Consider the following 22,135-nt stretch of genomic DNA (forward strand, 5'->3'; position numbering starts at 1 on the left):
CGGGTGCCCGGCCGGCCCCGCCCAGCCTCCTGCCACCGTCCCGGGTGCCGGGGCCTTGGACCCCGGGTGCCCGGCCTGCTGCCAGCCGGCTCCCCTGACCGGTCCGGGTGCCCGGCCGGTTTAACCCCGGGCGCCCGGACCCTACCTCCGTGGACGCGTTTTTGGGGACTTTTTGGTCCTTTGTATCCCCTCTCCCTAATGTTTCGTCCCTAGACTATATAAGTGCATCTCCTAGGTCATTTGTGGGTTAGAAAAAATTAGACTAAGCATTGTGAGCCTTTGCTCCTTGTATCCCCTCCTCTTAGGAGCTCAAGCCCCCACCTAGGGAAGAATCCATTGGATTATCAAGGCCTCCTCTTGGAGAAGATCATCAAGACCTCACATAGTGGGAAGAATTTACCAAGTGCTACTCTCCTTGTATTGATCTTGTAATCTTGTGGATCTCATGTGTGCTACTCTAGTGGATGTGATACTTGGGTTTGTTTGAGAGATTTGTTCTTGGTGTTCTTGGTGTTCTTGAGTTTTTCCTCCTTTCCCCCCTCCAAGTGTGAAAAGATCCTTTCTAGGGTTTGACCCTACAACACACTCCCCCTGTACCAGCTCATGAAGAAAACCACCTACTTCGAGTGGAACGACCAGGCGGACGCTGCCTTCCTCCGGCTCAAGCGGATGAGGTCGACACCACCTATCCTGGCGGCCCCGGCAGCTAAAGAGCCCATGCTCCTTTACATCACCTCTACCAACAGAGTTATCAGCATGGTGATTATCGCCGAGCACCCAGAAACCGGCAAGGCGCAACCGGTCCAGAGGCTGGTGTATTACCTGAGAGAGGTCCTGTCGGCCTCCAAGCAGAATTACCCCCATTACGAGAAGATGTGCTATGGCATGTACTTTGCCGCCAAGAAGTTGAAGTAGAACTTTCAAGAGCACTCCATCACGGTCGTCTGCACCGCTCCCCTTGCCGAGATCATAGGCAACAAAGATGCCTCGGGCTGGGTGGCCAAGTGGGCCATCAAGTTGGCTCCTCACACCATCTTCTACCAGCCCTGCACCGCCATCAAGTCCCAAGCACTGGCTGACTTCCTCGTCAACTGGGCCGATTCCCAGTACCTGCCGCCAGCTCCGGACTCCATGCATTGGCGGATGCACTTTGATGGCTCCAAGATGTGCACCGGTCTGGAAGCCGGCATCGTCATCACCTCTCCCAAAGGCGACAAGCTGAAGTACACGCTGCAAATCCACTTCGCCTCCTCCAACAATGTAGCCGAGTATGAAGCGCTCATCTTTGGGCTCCCACTGGCAAGAAAAATAGGCATTCACCGCATTCTCTGCTACGGCGACTCGGACTTGGTGGTCCAGCAGTCGTCCGGCGACTGGGACGCCAAGGATGCTAACATGGCAAGCTACTGCTTCCTCGTCCAACAGATGAGCGGCCACTTTGATGGGTGTGAGTTCATCCATGTTCCACGGGCCGACAACGACGCAGCAGATGCTCTTGCTCGCATCGGCTCCACCCGGCAAGCTATACCATCCGACGTCTCCCTCGAGCTCCTCCGCAAGTCGTCCATCAAGCCTTCACCGGAGTCTAACTCCATCTTCGTACTGACTGACCCAGGAGTAGCCGGATCCGGCTCAGGGACATCAGCAGTCAGCGCGGAGACTTCAACAGTCGGCGCGGGGACTTCAGCAGCCGGCTCTGGGACTTCACCAAGCGGACCAAGGGGTGCATCACCAGTACCCGGCCCCGCACCCACAACAGGCGGCCCGAGGACTGCTGCAGTCGAACAGGGGACTTCATCACCGCCATCCGAAATGGCCATCTCCAGCCCGCTGCCTCCCAACCCGACCCCCTCATATCATTCGTCGTGTTCACAGTGGTGGCGGCCCCATCTTGGGTGCAGCCTATCCGTCACTATTTGGTCAGCCGTGTGCTGCCAACTGACAAGGTGCTAGCAAGACAGATCCAACGCAGAGCAGGCTCCTACACCACTGTCAATCAAGAGCTCGCATTACGGAGTGTGACTGGCGTCCATCAGCATTGTGTAGAACCAGAAAAGGGCATAGAGATCCTCAGAGACATACATCAAGGTGAGTGTGGCCACCACGCCGCCTCCGGATCCCTTTCGCCAAAGCCTTCCGCCATGGATTCTTCTGGCCGACTGCTTTGGACGATGCCAAAGATCTAGTCAAGAAGTGCAAGGGGTGACAAGTGTTCAGCGCCAAGCAACATGTTGTAGGGTGGAACCCTAAGTGAAGATCTTTCATGAATTGGAGGGGCAATCCCCAAGAACAAGATGAACACAAGAGAGAGAACAAGAGGAACACTCAAGAACAAGTCCGACCACACATCCACTAGACCAACAAACACACAAGATCCACAAGGTACGTGAACAATAAAAGGGAAACAAGATACATGGTACAGTTCATCTCAAATCCTATGAAGGAGATGAGGGCTTGAATCCCTAGGGATCTTCTCTAAGAGGAGGGCTTGATCTCGAAGAGGAGGCCTTGATCTCCAAGAGGAGCTTCTCCAAGAGGAGGTCTAGATCTCCAAAAGGAGGAAGATGAGCAAAGCTCTCTCTTTGTCTATCCAATACTTTTCTATCCTACAAATGACCTAGGAGATGCCCTTATATAGTTTAGGGACGAAATAAGTTGAGAGAGGGGGTTACAAATACCAAAAGGGCAAATACACGCGGATGGACCGAAGGGATCCGGGCACCCGGGCAACATGGGCCGGGTACCCGGCCTGCTCAGGGGCAGCTGGAGGGGGGACCGCACACCCGGGGGCCCAAGTCCCGAGCACCCAAGGGTGCGCTGGAGGCCAGCAGGGGAGTGGCCAGGCACCTGGGGCCTCAAGCCCGGGCACCCGGGGTAGCGCCCAGCGGCTGGAGGTGCGGGGGCCGGGCACCCGGCTGGCCAAGGCCCGGGCACCCGGGGTGGCAGGGGCCTCGCCCAGGCAGTAGCCGGGCACCTGGGGGCCAATTGGCCGGGCACCCGGGGCGGCCAGGGACGCTGCCAGCCGGCGCCTGGGAGACCGGGCACCCGGGGCTGCAGGTGGCCGGGCACCCGGGGTAGTCCGGGACCTCCGCCTCTTCGTGCTCCGTGTGATCTTCTTCCATCCCTTCCTTCTCCATGGTTGCTTGTATCTCTGTCCTAGCATCTTCATGATCAACACCTTGACACCTAATCATGCATAGTACTTCCGTTTGAGGTAGGACCCAATTCTCGTGTGAAATAGAATGGAACTTGGAGAGGAAAGAAGTGACCTCGTTCTCGATGTTGCGTGCACGTGCTCTTGTCATCGGTCCTCGAGGTGCTTGACGAGTTGTAGTAGAGTCCATGGGGATGAGCGAGGGATGCTCTGCATCATCTCCCCCCCATTGTGAGAGATCCGTCCACGGATCGTGATTGTCATCACCATGGGAAAGAGAGGGCTTCGCTGTGTAGAAGTTGACAACCACCAAGTACTCATCATGTTGAAGCTCGAAATGGGCACTCGCCAATGTCGCACCGTCTTTTAATCCCTTCAAAAGGAGCAAAGATAACAAGCACTTGGAAAAACAAATGTGGTTGGCATTAAAGCAAAACCAAGCATTCAAGAGGTCATTCACCCAACAAGTGTTGTCATCAAGCATAGCATATGGTGTGACAAGGGAGTGTGGCATGGCATGTAAGCACATAACGTGAGCACAATCAAGGACATCATGGAAACAAGCATGTAAATGTGAGGTAAAGATGCTAAAACAGTAGACAAGAGAATAAGCATCAACCTCAAGATCATAGCAAGCATGCATAAGACCCTCAATGAACGGTCTATGGTAAGCATAAGAATCATTCACAACACCAAATGAAATGCAATGTCTAAACACATGGGTCAACTGCAAGACAATCCAAGCATAATGTGCATATGGTGTGGTGAAGATAGTGTGGCGCTCAACACAATAGAAAGAGCAATTGTTCATCATGTGTGAGGCAATCAAGGCAAGCATGTAGCAAAGAATGGGACATGGCATATGTGAAAGAATGACATTGTTGCAACCAAACATGGGATAGGAGCAAGTAATCCAAGAATTGGATGCAACCTGAGAAAGCATAGAAATCAAGTCGTGCAAACTAGTGGAGCGAAGATGCAACACACTAGAGGAAATCATGGCAATCATATAATGTGAGTAAATAGTAGGCATAGGCAATGCACAAGGCATATCACAAGCATGATTGCAAAGCAAGATATCATCATAGGAATGGATCACAAAGGAAACAAGGCAAGAACAAGCAACATCTCCACCATGTTTGCAAATACACATACAAGTACTAGAATCAATCATCATGTGTAATGCAAAGCATGGGTCACAAATGCATGGCAAAGGCATAGTAATGAGCATATCATGCAAAGTAAAAATGGCAATATGGCATAAAGTGAGAAGTGGTAAATAACCCATAACCATGTGAGAGCCATGTAGAAGAAATGCTCGAAGTCTTTGAGCGAAGAGAGCGGTGGCAAAGGCAATCCATGTGATCCCAAGTCATCGTTGCTCTTTAGAGCTCGTTTTGTCAACTCATGGGATTGTGAGGTTGACAAGTATTCATGGGTACCTACACAAAAGAAACACAAACCAAAGAAATTGTGCGCGTGGTAAATGTACACATCATCCATCATGGTGTGTATGTGCACATGTGAGTTTGCACAAGATAAACATCACTCAAAGAAATTTGATGCATGGTAGAGAAATATGTCATCTATCATGTAATGATAGTTATTGTGTTCAACATGATTTGGACGCAAATTATAGCAAGTGTGTGACACAACAATAGCATTTTCATTCATGGGGAGCATATGGTGCACACAGGTAGTGGGATCATGCAATGGATAGGATGAACCAAAATCTTCTAAAGTGTATGAGGAAACTATGGGGGTGTCCTCATGAGCAATAGTAGAAACATCATATGGAGAAAATGGAGAACATCCAAAACAATGCATATCCGAAGCTAGGTAGTCATGGCATGGCATATGAGATAAATGATGCAAAGGAAGCATATCAATATCATCACAAGAAAAACAAATGCCAATAACCAAGGGCTTGTCATCTATGACATATGTGCAAATTGGGTTAATTTTAATGGCATATGCATAGTCACTATGATGAGATTGCAAATATGACATATTGTTGATCTCATGCATAGCATATGACAAGTCACGAGGATTGTCAAACATGATGTGACCAAGAGAATTATCACAAGAAATCCTATGTAACAAGGCATCACAACTAATAGACTCCATGTGGCAATCATCAAACTCATCATAAATGGGTAAATCATCACAATGGGGAAGTCGAACTAGAATGAAGCATGCCAATAGGTGGATCAATATCATGCAATTAATCAATATCAAGAATGTCCACTAGTGGGACAAGAGCATCACCTTCACCTATGTTACCTTGTTCATTCCACTCAAGTGGTGTAGGTGAGCTGGCAAAGACCCAATGGTGGTCATCATCTTCATCTTGATGGAACCATGTGGGGGGTGCATCATATTCCACCATGGCCATCTGTAATGCCCCGGATACAACTTTTTCCATATTTGTAACTCCAACTCTTGCCATTTTCGGCTATGTGATATGTTATTTTCTCAGTAGTTGGTTTTTGTCTTTTGTTTTGCATTTTGTTCATGTCATGCATCTCATCTCTTTGCATCATTTGCATTGCATCATGTCATCATGCAACCCTTTTAAAACTCATCTAAACAAAATTGTATGGATCTTCGATCCATTTAAATCAAGGGAAATGCACATGGTGATTTCTCTTTATAACATATATCCTCCCAATATTATTAGGGAGCTATAAAACTAATATTCCGTTGTTTTGGAATTAACCATATCACACTTGCAAACGAATCACAGGCCTTTCTATCTAAACCCTTGGCCTCAACTTTTCCCATAATTTGTTTCATCACTTTTCCAATCTCCACCAAAATTCTCAACATTTTTGGAATCTTCCAAAACGTTATCCTAGTCCCTACCACTCGAATTAAGTACAAATGGTTTTGGATTTAAATCTTTCAATCATGCCTCTTTTAGTTTCCTGGATCGAGCTCATTTTTGCGAGTTCGGGAAAATAATCCCCATGCCCAAACTCTTCCCCTAGCCTTTCTTTTCTTCTCCTTTTCTTTTTTTGCTAAGAGTTTAGAGAGAGAGAGACTTGCAGCCAGCCCACCAGTCTGCAGCTTGGCCTAGCCCAGCAGCCAAGCCGGCCTACTTCCGCAGCCCATTTGGCCCAAGGCCCAGCTGCAGCCTACCTAACCCAACCCTAGCCTCATCCCAGTCGATCCCCTCCTCCTCCTCGTTCCCACGCGCGCCATCATCCATCTCCTCGCTCGATCCCCATCTCCCTTTGATCTCCTCCCTCGTGCCCCTTCCTCCTCTGCCTCGTCCCCAACCCCTGGAGGTCTCCTCCCGTGCCTCTCGATCCCGCCGCGCCGGCCTGCGACCGCCGCTGACGACGAGCTCCACCAGGAGCCCGGAGTCCCTTGCCCCCTCTACACGAGCGCCCGTGCGTGCTGGCACCCGCGCCGCTCCTCCCCATCATTTTGGTCGGAGCTCGCCGTGCCTGATCCCCATGGACGCTGCTGCCGCAACCGTCGCTCGACTCCACCACACGCGTGCCTCGCGCCGGGCCTCCTCTCGCCAGTGCCGCCCTCCATCTTCCTCCATCTTCCCCGGCGCCCTATGCCTCTTCTCCGCCTCCTTGTTCGTCTCCCAGCACGCACACGCCTGCAACTATGGCGCTCATGCCCGACCGTAGCAGCATCAGGACGTCGCCGCCGTCCGCGTTGTCTTCTCCTCCCGGGATCCTTCTCCCGTGGCCACACACATCACACGCGACACCTCAGTCGCGGATGCACCATGGTGCATCGTTGCCGGCAACCTCCTGCTTCGTTCCACCTCTCCTGTGATGCGCACGTCGCCACTTGCCTCTGGCCGCCACCGAGACCCTCAAGTCCTACCCAGAGCCCAAGTGTGAAGACTCCATGGATGTGCATCTCACTTGTGCCACTTTGGATCGCCAAGACCGTCAAGAATCGAGACTGCTCGGGACCATGTCGTCTCGCCGAAAGGTCAAGACCGTTACGGGATTCACCAAGTACCACTACGACCCGTGTACAACTACCTTCGCCAAGACCGGACCGACAAGTACCCCGACAACGTGTGTACCACTACCGTCGACCTCGAAGACCCCGTGGACGTCAAGTTCCTCGCCATGACCCGAACATCTACCATCTACGAAACATGAACCACTACTTCCACTACATCGCGAGAACGTCTACATCCCTCAACAAACTCGAACAGCCCCGAAAATGCACACTTCAAAGGTATAATCCCGAGACGATCACCCGTGGACCGAATGCATGTGTTGTATGAGATGCTCGTGTTTGCACCGTGATTGAATTGCCGCTTGCGATGCCCCTCTTTTGCCATGCCACCGACACGTGGGAACCCGGTATCCGGGATCACCCCACCTTCTTTTGCATGTTCCGTACGTCCACACTTTCTTTTGCATCGACATCTCGACGAGTTGTCGGATCATCGAAATGTTGCCATGGCACCATTTCCGTTATCGTTGCCGTGGCACCCCTTTCATTCCGCCATGGTGACCAAATGCTTCATAATATGCTCATGTCAACATTTTATAATATGATCATGTCCGCATCTTGATAAAAACATTTAAACGCTTAAAATTGTGCTTGCATTAAATTGCTAAATGACATGAGGATTTTCCGGAATTGTTGTTTGTAACTTCCGGCCTCATTTAAACTTGCCTAGATAGGTAGTTTCTTTATGTTTCACCTCTTGCCATGTTTAACAACATTTAATATTGTTGTGTACCTAAACGGGAGCGAACTAAATAACTTGAATGTGGAGTTTCGTCAATATGCAACTCGTTGCATATTGAGCTCCATTTAACTTGTAGTATTGTTTGTTGCACTTTGCCATGCCATGCTCTTTAAACCGGACATGCATCATACTTGTTTGTGCATCATGCCATGTTTATGCTTGTGCATTTACCATGTTGTTTGTTTCTTTTCGGTGTTGCTTCTTAGTTTTGATAATGTTGCGATTGTGAGGATTCATTTGACTACTCCCGTTCGTCTTCGTCATGGACTCGTTCTTCTTCCTTGCGGGATTTCAGGCAAGATGACCGCTACCCTGGATCTCACTACTATCATTGCTATGCTAGTCGCTTCGTTCTATCGCTATGCTGCGCTACCTATCACTTGTTCTTCAAGCCTTCCCAAATTGCCATGTTTAGCCTCTAACCTTTTCACCCTTCCTAGCAAACCATTGCTTGGCTATGTTACCCCTTTGCTCAGCCCTCTTATAGCATTGCTAGTTGCAGGTGAAGTTGAAGATTGCTCCATGGTGGACATTATTATGTTGGGATATCACAGTATCTCTTATTTTAGTTAATGCATCTATATACTTGGTAAAGGGTGGAAGACTCGGCCTTATCCCTGGTGTTTTGTTCCACTCTTGCTGCCCTAGTTTCCGTCATACCAGTGTTATGTTCCCGGATTTTGCGTTCCTTACGCGGTTGGGTGATTTATGGGACCCCTCTGATAGTTCGCTTTGAATAAAACTCCTCTAGCAAGGCCCAACATTGGTTTTACCATTTGCCTCACCTAGCCCTTCTTCCCTTGGGTTTCCGGAGCCCGAGGGTCATCTTTATTTTAGCCCCCCCCCCCGGGCCAGTGCTCCTTCGAGTGTTGGTCTGAAACGGGCAGACTGGGGGGCCACCTCGGGGCAACTCGAGGGCTGGTTTTACTCGTAGGCTGACCTATCCGGTGTGCCCTGAGAACGAGATATGTGCAGCTCCTATCGGGATTTGTCGACACATCGGGCGGCTTTGCTGGTCTTGTTTTACCATTGTCGAAAAGTCTTGTAAACCGGGATTCCGAGTCTGATCGGGTCTTCCTGGGAGAAGGTATATCCTTCATTGATCACGAGAGCTTATCATGGACTAAGTTGGGACACCCCTGCAGGGTATAAACTTTCGAAAGCCGTGCCCGCGGTTATGGGCAGATGTGAATTTGTTAATGTCCGGTTGTAGCTAACTTGACACCAGATCTGCATTAAAACGCATCAACCGCGTGTCTAGCCGTGATGGTCTCTTCTCGGCGGAGTCCAGGAAGTGAACACGGTTTTGGGTTATGTTTGACGTAAGTAGGAGGTCAGGATCACTTCTTGATCATTGCTAGCTTCAGGACCGTTCCGTTTGTTCTCTTCTCGCTCTTATTTGCGTATGTTAGCCACCACATCATGCTTAGTCGCTGCTGCAACCTCACCACTTATCCTTTCCTTTCCCTTTAAGCTTTGCTAGTCTTGATACCCATGGTAATGGGATTGCTGAGTCCTCGTGGCTCACAGATTACTACAACAACAGTTGCAGGTACAGGTTATGCGATGATCATGACGCGAGAGCGATGTTTCTTGTTTTGGAGTTCTTCTTCTTCGACTTCTTCTTCGAACAGGGGATAGGTTCCAGGTCGGCAGCCTGGGCTAGGAGGGTGGATGTCGTTTGAGTTTTTGTTTGTGTTTCATTCGTAGTCGGATGGTGCTCTTATGTAAGATGATGTTGTATTCGTGTGGCTTTGTATGCCTCTTGTATGTATCCCCAACTATTATGTAATGGTACGATGTAATGATATCCACCTTGCAAAAGTGTTTCAATATGCGGTTCTATCCTTGGTGGGACCTTCGAGTCTCTTTAGGATAGTATCGCATATTGGGCGTGACAAGTTAGTAATCAGAGCCTCGACCGACCATAGGAGCCCCCTTGATTGTTAGCCGTTATTGAGTCTAGAAGAAAACTATTTTGAGTCTTAGGATTATATATATCGGAGAGTAGGATTCTTTTTACTCCCCAGCCCCCTTCGTCGCTCTGGTGAGGTCTCCTGACATAGATGTTTTGTCTTTCCTCTCCTCAAATTTCACTAATTTTTTTAGGATCACGCGGGTATCTTGGGATCGTTTCGATAGTCTTATGACGAGAACATTGTTCTTGGTGCCTCCTGTCTTTTATGTGGCAGTGACCCGGGGAGTTGAGCTCCGAGGTGTTGTCGTCATAATTTTATCGTTGCAGTTCTGGAATACCTGAGTTTTGCCGACATCGAAAATCTCTTTTATGCAGTTGTTGGTGAGATAACCTCGACGCCACCCAGTACTGGGGCGGGAGTTCGGGAGTATTGCCATAACTCGTATAACGGATGCTTTTCGAAGGTTGAGGTACACGATTTCCGGAGTTTTCTTGGTTATGTGTTGATGGATGGATACAGCTGGATGTAGGGATTGTTAGTTTGGGTGAGATATATTGCTTCCCCTGTATCCCCAACACCAGATTGCATAACCAGAAAGTTTCGGGAGTTTATAGGTGTGAATTCAAGTAGCTCCTAGAATATCTTTCTGACAGATGCATGATATGGGATTGGGTAAATCTCTATCATATGTATTTGTTCCGGCTTATTCTGCAAGCCAAATCCTTTGTTTTGTTTTATTTGTGGTATTCGAGTTGCTTCAAAGTCAAGTGTTGATTCCATACCTTTCAAGCGGTGTTCTCATATTTCTATAGGAGTACTAATCCTTCTTGATCACTGAGGTTGTCATGTCAACTCTGTTCCAACCGGTGTGCTTCTCTTCAAGTGGATCCGATCATTTTCAACATACGCAAGATCAATTCTAAGTTTTCTTCAACGGTATCCATTCCATCTGCCCCAAGTTGCCTTTGTTTTCCCACCCTCCCACCCTTTTCTTCAAGGACTCAGATTTCTTAATCATGTATCCTTTTATTTGTGGGAAGTCTCTTCATTCTTTTCTTTCAATGTTCTTATCCGGTGATTTCCCATGAAGATGCTCAACAGTTTCAAGTTCATCATCCTTCATTGTTGTTTCTTCTCCGGTGGATCCAATTCAAGCTTTCGATATTCATCATATTCCTTTCCTCGTTTCTAATGCTTTCTCATGCCGATGCACCTCTTAATCATTCACTTCTTCCTATTCATTTGTCCTGGAGTGCTGAATATATTTCACAAGACTTGTGTTTCCATTCTCAATCCGTTTAAGATATTTCGAGGTTGTATCTCATTCAAGTCATTTAATTCAACCGGTGCAATTTCCCTTTCAAGTAATTTTTTGAAGGTGTATCTTTTGAGTGGGCCCTAACCCACAGGTCTTTTCCCAGGATCCTACCTGACTCTTCTAATTATTCCGGAGCCATTCCTAATTCTTTTCGAGTTTGACGTAAGAATGAATTATCATAAGTCATATGTCCTTCTCCAAGATCTTTCAAATTCTTTCATCGTTGGTTCAACCTTTCTAATTTTCATCCCGGAGTATCTCAACAATTCATGGTGGTGTTTCTTGTAGTCATTCTCAAATTTTGAAGACCGAAGAAGAGTTCCTCTTAAATCCTTACCCGTTCTTCTAGAGATTCATGGTTCTAGCTTTACACCATCCTCTCATAATTGCTTTCGATTGTGAGAATTCTTTTCACCTATCCGGAGCATTTCATGAGTTGTTTCCATTTCTTTCCTCTGAAGGCCATCATGTCATAATTCTTCATTCTCAGCCTTCAGCTCTTGTTCTCCAAATCTTACCGGTGAATCATTCAAATATCCTCTAATCAGTTCATGATCTCTTCGTTCTCATGCATCTAAATCCCCTCAAGCATAATTGTTCTTCTAATTCTTACCGGTGATGCATTCTCTTTCATCAGTCATTTTCGAATTCTTACGGTGGTTCCTTCAGATTCCTTTTTCCTTGATTATCATATTAATCATTTCGTTCTTTTGAATCCTACCAGTGGTTCATGAAGACTTTCTCAAGTTTTGTGTTATACCCCCCTTAATCTTTTTCAAGAAGAATAAGTAGTATGCAAAATCCATTGTTGTCATCAATTTAAATTGGTGAAGGATACGCATAACGTAATTCTTATCATCGTTTCATCCAAGTGATCTAGTTTCTTATTTCCAGAGTTGTTCATCATGTCATTTTTCTCGGTTCGAGATGCTTCATCTTTTCTTTTACGGAGTTCCAAGTTTTCTCGGGTATATCATCGCGAAGCTCCATCTAAATCATTGCAAGGATTCACCTTCTGTTTTCAACTTATCTTTCTTTCTATCATCCTTTTATTACCGGAGTTCTTCATTGAGGCTCTACATGGTGGTTCATCAAGGATTCTCTTCATTCTTCAATTGTTCTTCAAGGCTTCTCTCGAGGTGATGATCCACCAAGCTATACTCAAAATTAAACATGGTGCTCAACACATGTTTTGTGTTAACGCGTTCAAGTATTCTTCTTCTTGCATTTCGAAGTGCAATTCCTTCTACAATATCTTTTGAGGTGGTGTTATGTCACTCTTGACAATTTCCCTTCGTGATTCAAGTTGTCAAGAATGAGATATTTTAAATCCATCATTTTCTCTTCATTCAGGAGATCGTTTCAACCTATTAATCCCTCCATTGGAGTTATCTTGTGTCATATTTCACCTAAAGCCTTCCCGAAGGAATGTTGCTAATTGTGGTGCTTATCAATGACCCAAGTTCTCTACTGATCCTCTTGGTGAAAGAAGTTTCTCTTATCTTCATTGATCTAAACCAATCAATTGTTTATATTAGTGGCGGGTTGTCACCTCATCATTTTGAGATGTTTGCCATAAGCCCATAATAAGCTTGTGCTTTTCATTGATGATTTCCCAACAACTCCGTTCAATTCTTCTTTGCAACGATGCTTTTCAAGCTCATTTGTGGCAGAAGTTGGCATTTTCTTCTCCATTCTGTTATTCCAATGATATAGCTTCTATTCTTTCTTCTGAAGGCATTGTGATGTTGTTCCCTTCACTCATCATCTTGTTTTGTCAAGATCATGTTCTTTTCCATGCTTATCCACTTAACCGGAGTGTTGTGTCTATCATTCCTCTTTTAACCGGAGTCTCATCCAAGTGCTTTCATTTTGCCAAGTTCAAATTATATCCTTCCATGTCCAACCGGAGTGTTGTATCATCTTTTCAATATCTTTTCAGCTTATCAAGTTTTCTTCTTTTTTCTACCGGAGTGCTGCCCGAATTCTTCCTCTCTCATCTTGTTTTAACCGGAGTGGTTTCGAATTCTATCTTGTCCATTAAACTCTTGATTCATGTCTTTGCAACCTTCAAGTTCTCGCAATGTTCCTTGTTCCTATTTTCTAACAGATTGTTTGCAATCTCGTTCATCTCTCTTGTACTCTTTCTTTTAAATTGCTCAACCTCTCAAGGTTCGTGGTTCACTCGTTTGTCGAAGAAGCAACTTAGTTTTACCTCTTCTCTTCCTCTTCCGTTTCTCTCCGATGCCATCCTAGATCTCGGGACGAGATCCTCTCGTGGTGGTGGAGTGTTGTAACGCCCCCGATACAACTTTTTCCATATTTGTAACTCCAACTCCTGCCATTTCCGGCTATGTGATATGTTATTTTCTCAGTGGTTGGTTTTTGTCTTTTGTTTTGCATTTTGTTCATGTCATGCATCTCATCTCTTTGCATCATTTGCATTGCATCATGTCATCATGCAACCCTTTTAAAACTCATCTAAACAAAATTGTATGGATCTTCGATCCATTTAAATCAAGGGAAATGCACATGGTGATTTCTCTTTATAACATATATCCTCCCAATATTATTAGGGAGCTATAAACCTAATATTCCATTGTTTTGGAATTAACCATATCACACTTGCAAGCGAATCACAGGCCTTTCTATCTAAACCCTTGGCCTCAACTTTTCCCATAATTTGCTTCATCACTTTTCCAATCTCCACCAAAATTCTCAACATTTTTGGACTCTTCCAAAACGTTATCCTAGTCCCTACCACTCCAATTAAATTCAAATGGTTTTGGATTTAAATCTTTCAATCATGACTCTTTTATTTTCGTGAATCGAGCTCATTTTTGCGAGTTCGGGAAAATAATCCCCATGCCCAAACTCTTCCCCTAGCCTTTCTTTTCTTCTCCTTTTCTTTTTCTGCTAAGAGTTTAGAGAGAGAGACTTGCAGCCAGCCCACCAGTCCGCAGCTCGGCCTAGCCCAGCAGCCAAGCCGGCCTGCTTCCCCGCAGCCCATTTGGCCCAAGGCCTAGCTGCAGCCTATCTAACCCAACCCTAGCCTCATCCCGGTCGATCCCCTCCTCCTCCTCGTTCCCACGCGCGCCGACATCCATCTCCTGGTTCGATCCCCATCTCCCTTCGATCTCCTCCCTCGCGCCCCTTCCTCCTCTGCCTCGTCCCCAACCCCTGGAGGTCTCCTCCCATGCCTCTCAATCCCACCGCGCCGGCCTGCGACCACCGTTGACGACGAGCTCCACCAGGAGCCCGGAGTCCCCTGCCCCTCTACACGAGCGCCCGTGCGCGCTAGCACCCACGCCGCTCCTCCCCATCATTTTGGTCGGAGCTCGCCGTGCCTGATCCCCATGGACGCTGCTGCCGCAACCGTCACTCGACTCCACCACACGCGTGCCTCGCGCCGGGCCTCCTCTCTCCAGCGCCGCCCTCCATCTTCCTCCATCTTCCCCGGCGCCCTATGCCTCTTCTCCGCCTCCTTGTTCGTCTCCCAGCATGCACACGCCTGCAACTATGGCACTCATGCCCGACTGCAGCAGCATCAGGACGTCGTCGCTGTCCGCCTTGTCTTCTCCTCCCGGGATCCTTCTCCCATGGCCACACACATCACACGCGACACCTCAGTCGCGGATGCACCCTGGTGCATCGTTGCCGGCAACCTCCTGCTTCGTTCCACCTCTCCTGTGACGCGCACGTCGTCACTTGCCTTTGGCTGCCACCGAGACCCTCAAGTCCTACCCAGAGCCCAAGTGTGAAGACTCCATGGATGTGCATCTCACTTGTGCCACTTTGGATCGCCAAGACCATTAAGAATCGAGACTGCTCGGGACCATGTCGTCTCGCCGAAAGGTCAAGACCGTTACGAGATTCACCAAGTACCACTACGACCTGTGTAAAACTACCTTCGCCAAGACCGGACCGACAAGTACCCCGACAACGTGTGTACCACTACCGTCGACCTCGAAGACCCCGTGGATGTCAAGTTCCTCGCCATGACCCCGAACATCTACCATCTACGAAACGTGAACCACTACTTCCTATACATTGCGAGAACGTCTACTTCCCTCAACAAACTCGAACCGCCCCGAAAATGCACGCTTCTATAGTATAATCCCGAGACGATCACCCTGTGGACCGAATGCATGTGTTGTATGAGATGCTCGTGTTTGCACCGTGATCGAATTGCCGCTTGCGATGCCCCTCTTTTGCCATGCCACCGACACGTGGGAACCCGGTATCCGGGATCACCCCACCTTCTTTTGCATGTTCCGTGCGTCCACACTTTCTTTTGCACCGACATCTCGACGAGTTGTCGGATCATCGAAATGTTGCCGTGGCACCATTTCCGTTGTCGTTGCCGTGGCACCCCTTTCGTTCCGCCATGGTGACCAAATGCTTCATAATATGCTCATGTCAGCATTTTATAAAATTGCATATAACTTGTTTATGTCATCCGCATCTTGATAACAACATTTAAACGCTTAAAATTGTTCTTGCATTAAATTACTAAATGACATGAGGATTTTCCAGAATTGTTGTTTGTAACTTCCGGCCTCATTTAAACTTGCCTAGATAGGTAGTTTCTTTAGGTTTCACCTCTTGCCATGTTTAACAACATTTCATATTGTTGTGTACCTAAATGGGAGCGAACTAAATAACTTAATGTGGAGTTTCGTCAATATGCAACTCATTGCATATTGAGCTCCATTTAAATTGTAGTATTGTTTGTTGCACTTTGCCATGCCATGCTCTTTAAACCGGACATGCATCATACTTGTTTGTGCATCATGCCATGTTTATGCTTGTGCATTTACCATGTTGTTTGTTTCTTTCCGGTGTTGCTTCTTAGTTCCGGTAATGTTGCGATTGTGAGGATTCGTTCGACTACTCCCGTTCGTCTTCGTCATGGACTCGTTCTTGTTCCTTGCGGGATTTCAGGCAAGATGACCTGATAGAGGCAAAGCTGTCCCGTCTTTCGATGAGATGATGGATATCGCTTTGGTGGCAGTCGACTTTGACGATCCGACTACGAACGTGCGAGGACGTCGCGCCTTAGCAATCGCTAAACCAACTCCGAGAGGTTATTGACCACGCCGGAGCACGATCAACCTGACCACGAGGGTCTGTTTCCTGCGAGCAAACGAAGAACAAGCAAGAAACTGAGATTGCAATCTGGATATTGCGAATATAAGATGAAAGCTTTATTGATCAAGGTGGGGTTCTGTGACGCCTTTGTCTGGTCGTTGAACACAAACGAAGTACGCGAAGTTGCAGCTATGGCGAACTTTTAATCTAAACAAAACCCAAAGTCTAAACGATGCCCTAAGGGCTGTATATATGGAGGAAGAGGGGGGAATTTCGTGGCCCTTGGTGGAGGGGTCCGAAATCAACCCTATCTCTTGTTTCCCCACACATACGGACTCTAAAAATAGCCTATACTTATGTATTTCGAAATTACATGGGCCTGGCCCAATAATAAGGTGACGCAACACCTAAAATAGCCTCGGGATGAAATTTATGAAGTGGCATCTTGTATATTTCATCCAAGGCTTCATGCACCCATTATGGTGGCTTCAAAGTCCTGAAATCATCACTTGTAACTCCGTTCTTGTTCTTGCTCCAATGTTCATCCTTCTCCAAGCTAGGCCCTTCATTTGTAAGCAAAACAAATGTATCCAATTTAGGCAGCATCATATTCTCATGAACATTAGAATCATTACCAAGAAACGAAAGTACCTGGTAATTTAGTTGGCGTGCACGAGCTCTAGTAATTGGTCCAGTATGTATAGCAGCAGGGGCTGTGGGTGTAACAATTGTATTGATGTCCTCATCATCCTCCCCTTCTTGAAATGAAGTCGTCCTCGACGGAAGTTCATCTTCCTCACCCAAAAAGGCTTCAAATCTGCAATGTTAAAAGTAGGACTAACCCCAAAATCTGCAGGCAGCTCAAGTTTATATGCATTATCATTTATTTTCTCTAACACCTTAAAGGGACCATCAGCACATGGCATTAACTTTGATTTGCGCAAATCAGGAAATCTATCCTTACGCAAATGTAACCAAACAAGATCTCCAGGTGCAAACACAACATGTTTTCTACCCTTATCTCCAGCAAGTTTATATTTAGCATTCATACGCTCAATGTTTTCCTTAGTTAACTCATGCATTTTTAAAATCAATTCAGCACGTTGTTTAGCATCAAAATTAACCTTCTCGGAAGATGGAAGAGGCAACAAATCAATAGGTGCACGAGGTAGGAAACCATACACAACTTCAAAAGGGCACATCTTAGTAGTAGAATGCAATGAACGATTATAAGAAAATTCAATATGAGGCAAGCATTCCTCCCACATTTTCTTATTATTCTTCAAAACAGCCCTAAGCATAGTAGACAACGTTCTATTGACTACTTCAGTTTGTCCATCAGTTTGGGGGTGACAAGTAGTACTAAAAAGCAGTTTAGTCCCCAACTTAGCCCATAAACATCTCCAAAAGTGGCTAAGAAATTTAGTATCACGATCTGAAACAATAGTATTTGGCACACCATGCAAGCGAATAATTTCACGAAAGAACAAATCAGCAACATTAACAGCATCATCGCTTTTATGACATGGTATAAAGTGTGCCATTTTCGAGAATCCACGACAACAAATATGCTATCCCTCCCCTTCTTTGTTCGAGGTAAACCTAAAACAAAGTCCATAGATATATCCTCCCAAGGAACACTAGGTACAGGCAAAGGCATATATAAACCATGAGGATTGAGTCGTGACTTAGCTTTTTGACATGTAGTGCAGCGAGCAATAAAACGCTCAACATCCCGTCTCATCTTTGGCCAAAAGAAATGTGTAGCAAGTACGTCCTCCGTCTCCTTCATGCCAAAGTGTCCCATTAATCCTCCTCCATGCGCCTCCTGCAACAACAAAAGACGAACGGAGCTAGCTGGAATGCATAGCTTGTTAGCACGAAACACAAATCCATCGTTAACAACAAACTTGTTCCACATTCTTCCTTCTTTACAATTCTGCATTACATCTTTAAAATCAGCATCATGCACATATTGATCTTTCATGGTCTCCAAACCAAATATTTTGAAGTCAAGTTGTGAAAGCATAGTATAGCGACGAGACAATGCATCAGCAATAACATTTTCTTTTCCCTTCTTGTGTTTAATGACATAAGGGAAAGTCTCAATGAATTCAACCCATTTAGCATGTCTACGATTCAGTTTAGCTTGACTTTTAATGTGTTTCAAAGATTCATGATCAGAATGTATAACAAATTCTTTGGGCCATAAATAATGTTGCCATGTTTCTAAAGTCCGAACAAGAGCATATAATTCTTTATCATAAGTAGAATAATTCAGACTAGGCCCACTCAATTTTTCAGAAAAGTATGCAACAGGTTTGCCATCTTGTAATAACACACCTCCTAATCCAATTCCACTAGCATCACATTCAAGCTCAAAAGTATTATTAAAATCAGGAAGTTGGAGTAAAGGAGCATGTGTCAACTTATCTTTCAATACCGTGAAGGCTTCTTCCTGTGCGGTACCCCAAAGAAAAGGCACATCTTTCTTTGTAAGCTCGTTGAGAGGTGCAGCAATGGTGCTGAAATCTCTCACAAAACGCCTATAGAATCCAGCGAGGCCAAGAAAACTCCTCACTTGTGTGACCGTTTTGGGCTGCGGCCAACTCTCAATAGCTTCAATCTTGGCTTTATCAACTTCAATTCCCTGTGGAGCAACAACATAGCCAAGAAAAGATACTCGGTCGGTGCAAAAGGTGCACTTCCCAAGGTTACCAAACAAACGTGCATCACGTAGAGCAATAAAAACAGCACGTAAATGTTCCAAATGTTCTTCCAAAGATCTGCTATAAATCAATATGTCATCAAAGTAAACTACCACAAATCGTGCAATGAAAGCACGTAAAACTTTGTTCATTAATCTCATGAAAGTACTAGGTGCATTAGTTAACCCAAAAGGCATGACTAACCACTCATATAATCCAAACTTAGTTTTAAATGCTGTTTTCCATTCATCTCCCAATTTCATACGAATTTGATGGTAGCCACTACCCAAATCAACTTTGGAGAATATTGTAGAGCCAATCAATTCATCAAGCATATCATCTAGCCTAGGAATAGGATGACGATAACGAATAGTAATATTATTAATGCCTCTACAATCAACACACATACGTGATGTACCATCCTTTTTCGGCACTAGAATAATAGGAACAGCACAAGGACTAAGGGATTCGCATATATAACCTTTGTCGAGAAGCTCTTGTACTTGACGCATAATCTCCTTCGTCTCCTCTGGATTGGTACGGTATGGTGCACGGTTTGGCAGTGAAGCACCGGGAATTAAGTCAATCTGATGCTCAATCCCTCGAATAGGCGGTAATCCCGGTGGCACGTCTTGTGGAAAAACGTCAGCGAACTCCTGCAAGATGTTAGTGACAGCAGGAGGCAAAGAGGAAGGCACGTCCTCGAATGAAAATAATGCCTGTTTGCACACAAAAGCATAGCAAACAGATTTGCTGAAATCTAGCTCATCAATATCAGATTTGGTGGCAAATAAACATGCACTTTTCAATTTAATTTCAGAAGCAACACTAGATGGTTTATTATTAGGCTTCATTTGTTGCTCAAATTCTTTTGCCACAATCTGATTTTCACTCTTATTCTTCTCCTGTTTTGCTTTATTAGCTCTATTAATATCATCTTTCAAAATGGAATCAGGAATCATAGGAAGCAAAGTAATATTTTTATCCTTATGAACAAGAGTATAGTGATTGTTTCTACCATGGTGTACAGAATTTTTATCAAATTGCCATGGTCTACCAAGTAATAAGGAACATGCTTGCATAGGTACCACATCACAATCAACCTAATCAGCATATGTAGAGATACTAAAATGCACACGAACAATACGTGTTACCTTAACCTTGCCACTGTTGTTGAACCATTGGATGTAGTAAGGATGTGGATGTGGTCTTGTGGTGAGAGAAAGCTTCTCCACCATCTCCATGCTAGCCAAGTTGTTGCAGCTCCCTCCGTCTATTATGACACGCACAGAACGTTCCTTCACAACTCCCTTGGTATGGAACAAATTGTGCCTCTGATTTTGCTCAGCTTGTGTGACCTGCACACTCAAAACACGTTGAGCAACTAAACATTCATACCTGTCAGCGTCTTCAGGAGCCATGTATTGCGTCTCATGATCAGAATCATCTCCACCATGTTCTTCACGTGTAATAAGAGCCAATGTCTCCTCATCATAGTCACTAGCGGACTCATATCCACCATCTGCGGTAGCAATCATCACACATGGAGATTTGCATTCTCTCGCATAATGACCTCCTCCCTTACAACGACGACAAATAATATCACTTGTGTGCCATGTTGATGCCATGGAAGAAGAAGAACTCTGTGCAGGCCCAGCAGGTGCGCTCTTGGCAGATAATGGTGGTTGTGCCTGTTTTCTTGTATCACGACTGGAGGAGGCACCTGATTGAGGTGCTGGTGCAGTTGAAGTAGAAGATGCACGCAGTGTCCATGATGAAGGTCGGCCTGCAGAAAAGTTAGATCGCGCTAATGCTTGTCGATCCTGCACTTCACGTTCAGCTTTACAAGCAAGATGGAATAAACGAGTGATATTAGTATACTCCTTATAGTCTAGAATGGTCTGAATCTCTCTATTTAATCCACCCAAAAAACGTGCAAGCATAGCTTCATTGTCCTCAACAATACCACATCTAATCATGCCAGTTTGTAATTCCTGATAATATTCTTCTACAGAATTTTTCCCTTGTCTTAAACGCTGCAATTTTTGAAGCAATTCACGTTGATAATATGGTGGAACCCAACTTGTACGCATAGCAGTTTTCAAGGCAGCCCAAGTAGTTGGAATAGGATATAATCTACAATGTTCAGACCACCATACACATGCAAAACTAGTGAAAGCACAAACAGCAGCAGCAACCCGTCTCTCCTCGAGATATTGTAAACATGTAAAACGTTGTTCAGTTTCTAACTCCCAAGTAAGATATATATCAGGAACATATCTACCCTCAAATGGTGGAATATTCAATTTCAGTTTAGGAATATGGACATCATCTCGTACCTGAGGTGGTGGTGCAGGCCTACCATTATGAATATATACCTGAGGTCGACCTGCTGGTGGTGGTGCTGGTGGTTGCACGTAGTTATGATTTTGAGCAACCTCATCCTCGTAATCTCCCACATAATCATCCTCCTCCGCATCGGCAGCAGGAGCCATAGAAGTATCAACAGCAGCACCAATAGTTTGGACAAACGCAAGAGGAACACGGCTCGCTCGGCGGAGGTCTATTTCGCGACGTGGAGGTAGTCATTGTTGTTGTTGTTGGAGAGGTGCGTTAGGTGCAGCGGGTGGTGGTGGTGGAAGACGCGCGAGCAATTCATTAAACTTGTTATCGAGCTTTGTTTCGAACGTCTCTTCCATGCCATCTATCTTCTCCATGGCCTCTTCAAATCTGTTTAGCACGTCTTGCACCTGTCCACTCATCATTTGCTGAAATTTATCATGCAAATCCTTATTCATCATGTTCTCCCAGTCAGTCTCGTCGGCTTGTGATCCTGGCATGGTTAGCAGCAATAGAAACACACAAGAATATGATCCTACCGACTACTAACAAGAGGTGGTGGTGGGTGTCACAAATCCATCAAGCAAATCTCAAATTCTTACCAGTTCTTACCTAGCAGCAGGCGGTGATCGGCAACCGTTGTAGTCAAAAACTCTCAAAGCTTGGATAGAGCGATTACCAGGGAGATTCAAACGCACGACGTAGATGTATGCGGAGCTGGGAAGGCTTATAATATGGTAGCAAAAAGGGTCAGCAATAATCAATTCAGAGATGCAAAGTTGAATAAACGCTCAACGACGGTACTGTGCTGGTCCTAGGCTAGACTGTGCTAGAGACGCGAGCCTAGAACACCAACAAAATCACGGC

Source organism: Triticum dicoccoides, chromosome 3B (assembly GCF_002162155.2).
Source record: "Triticum dicoccoides isolate Atlit2015 ecotype Zavitan chromosome 3B, WEW_v2.0, whole genome shotgun sequence".
NCBI classification, from domain to species: Eukaryota; Viridiplantae; Streptophyta; class Magnoliopsida; order Poales; family Poaceae; genus Triticum; species Triticum dicoccoides.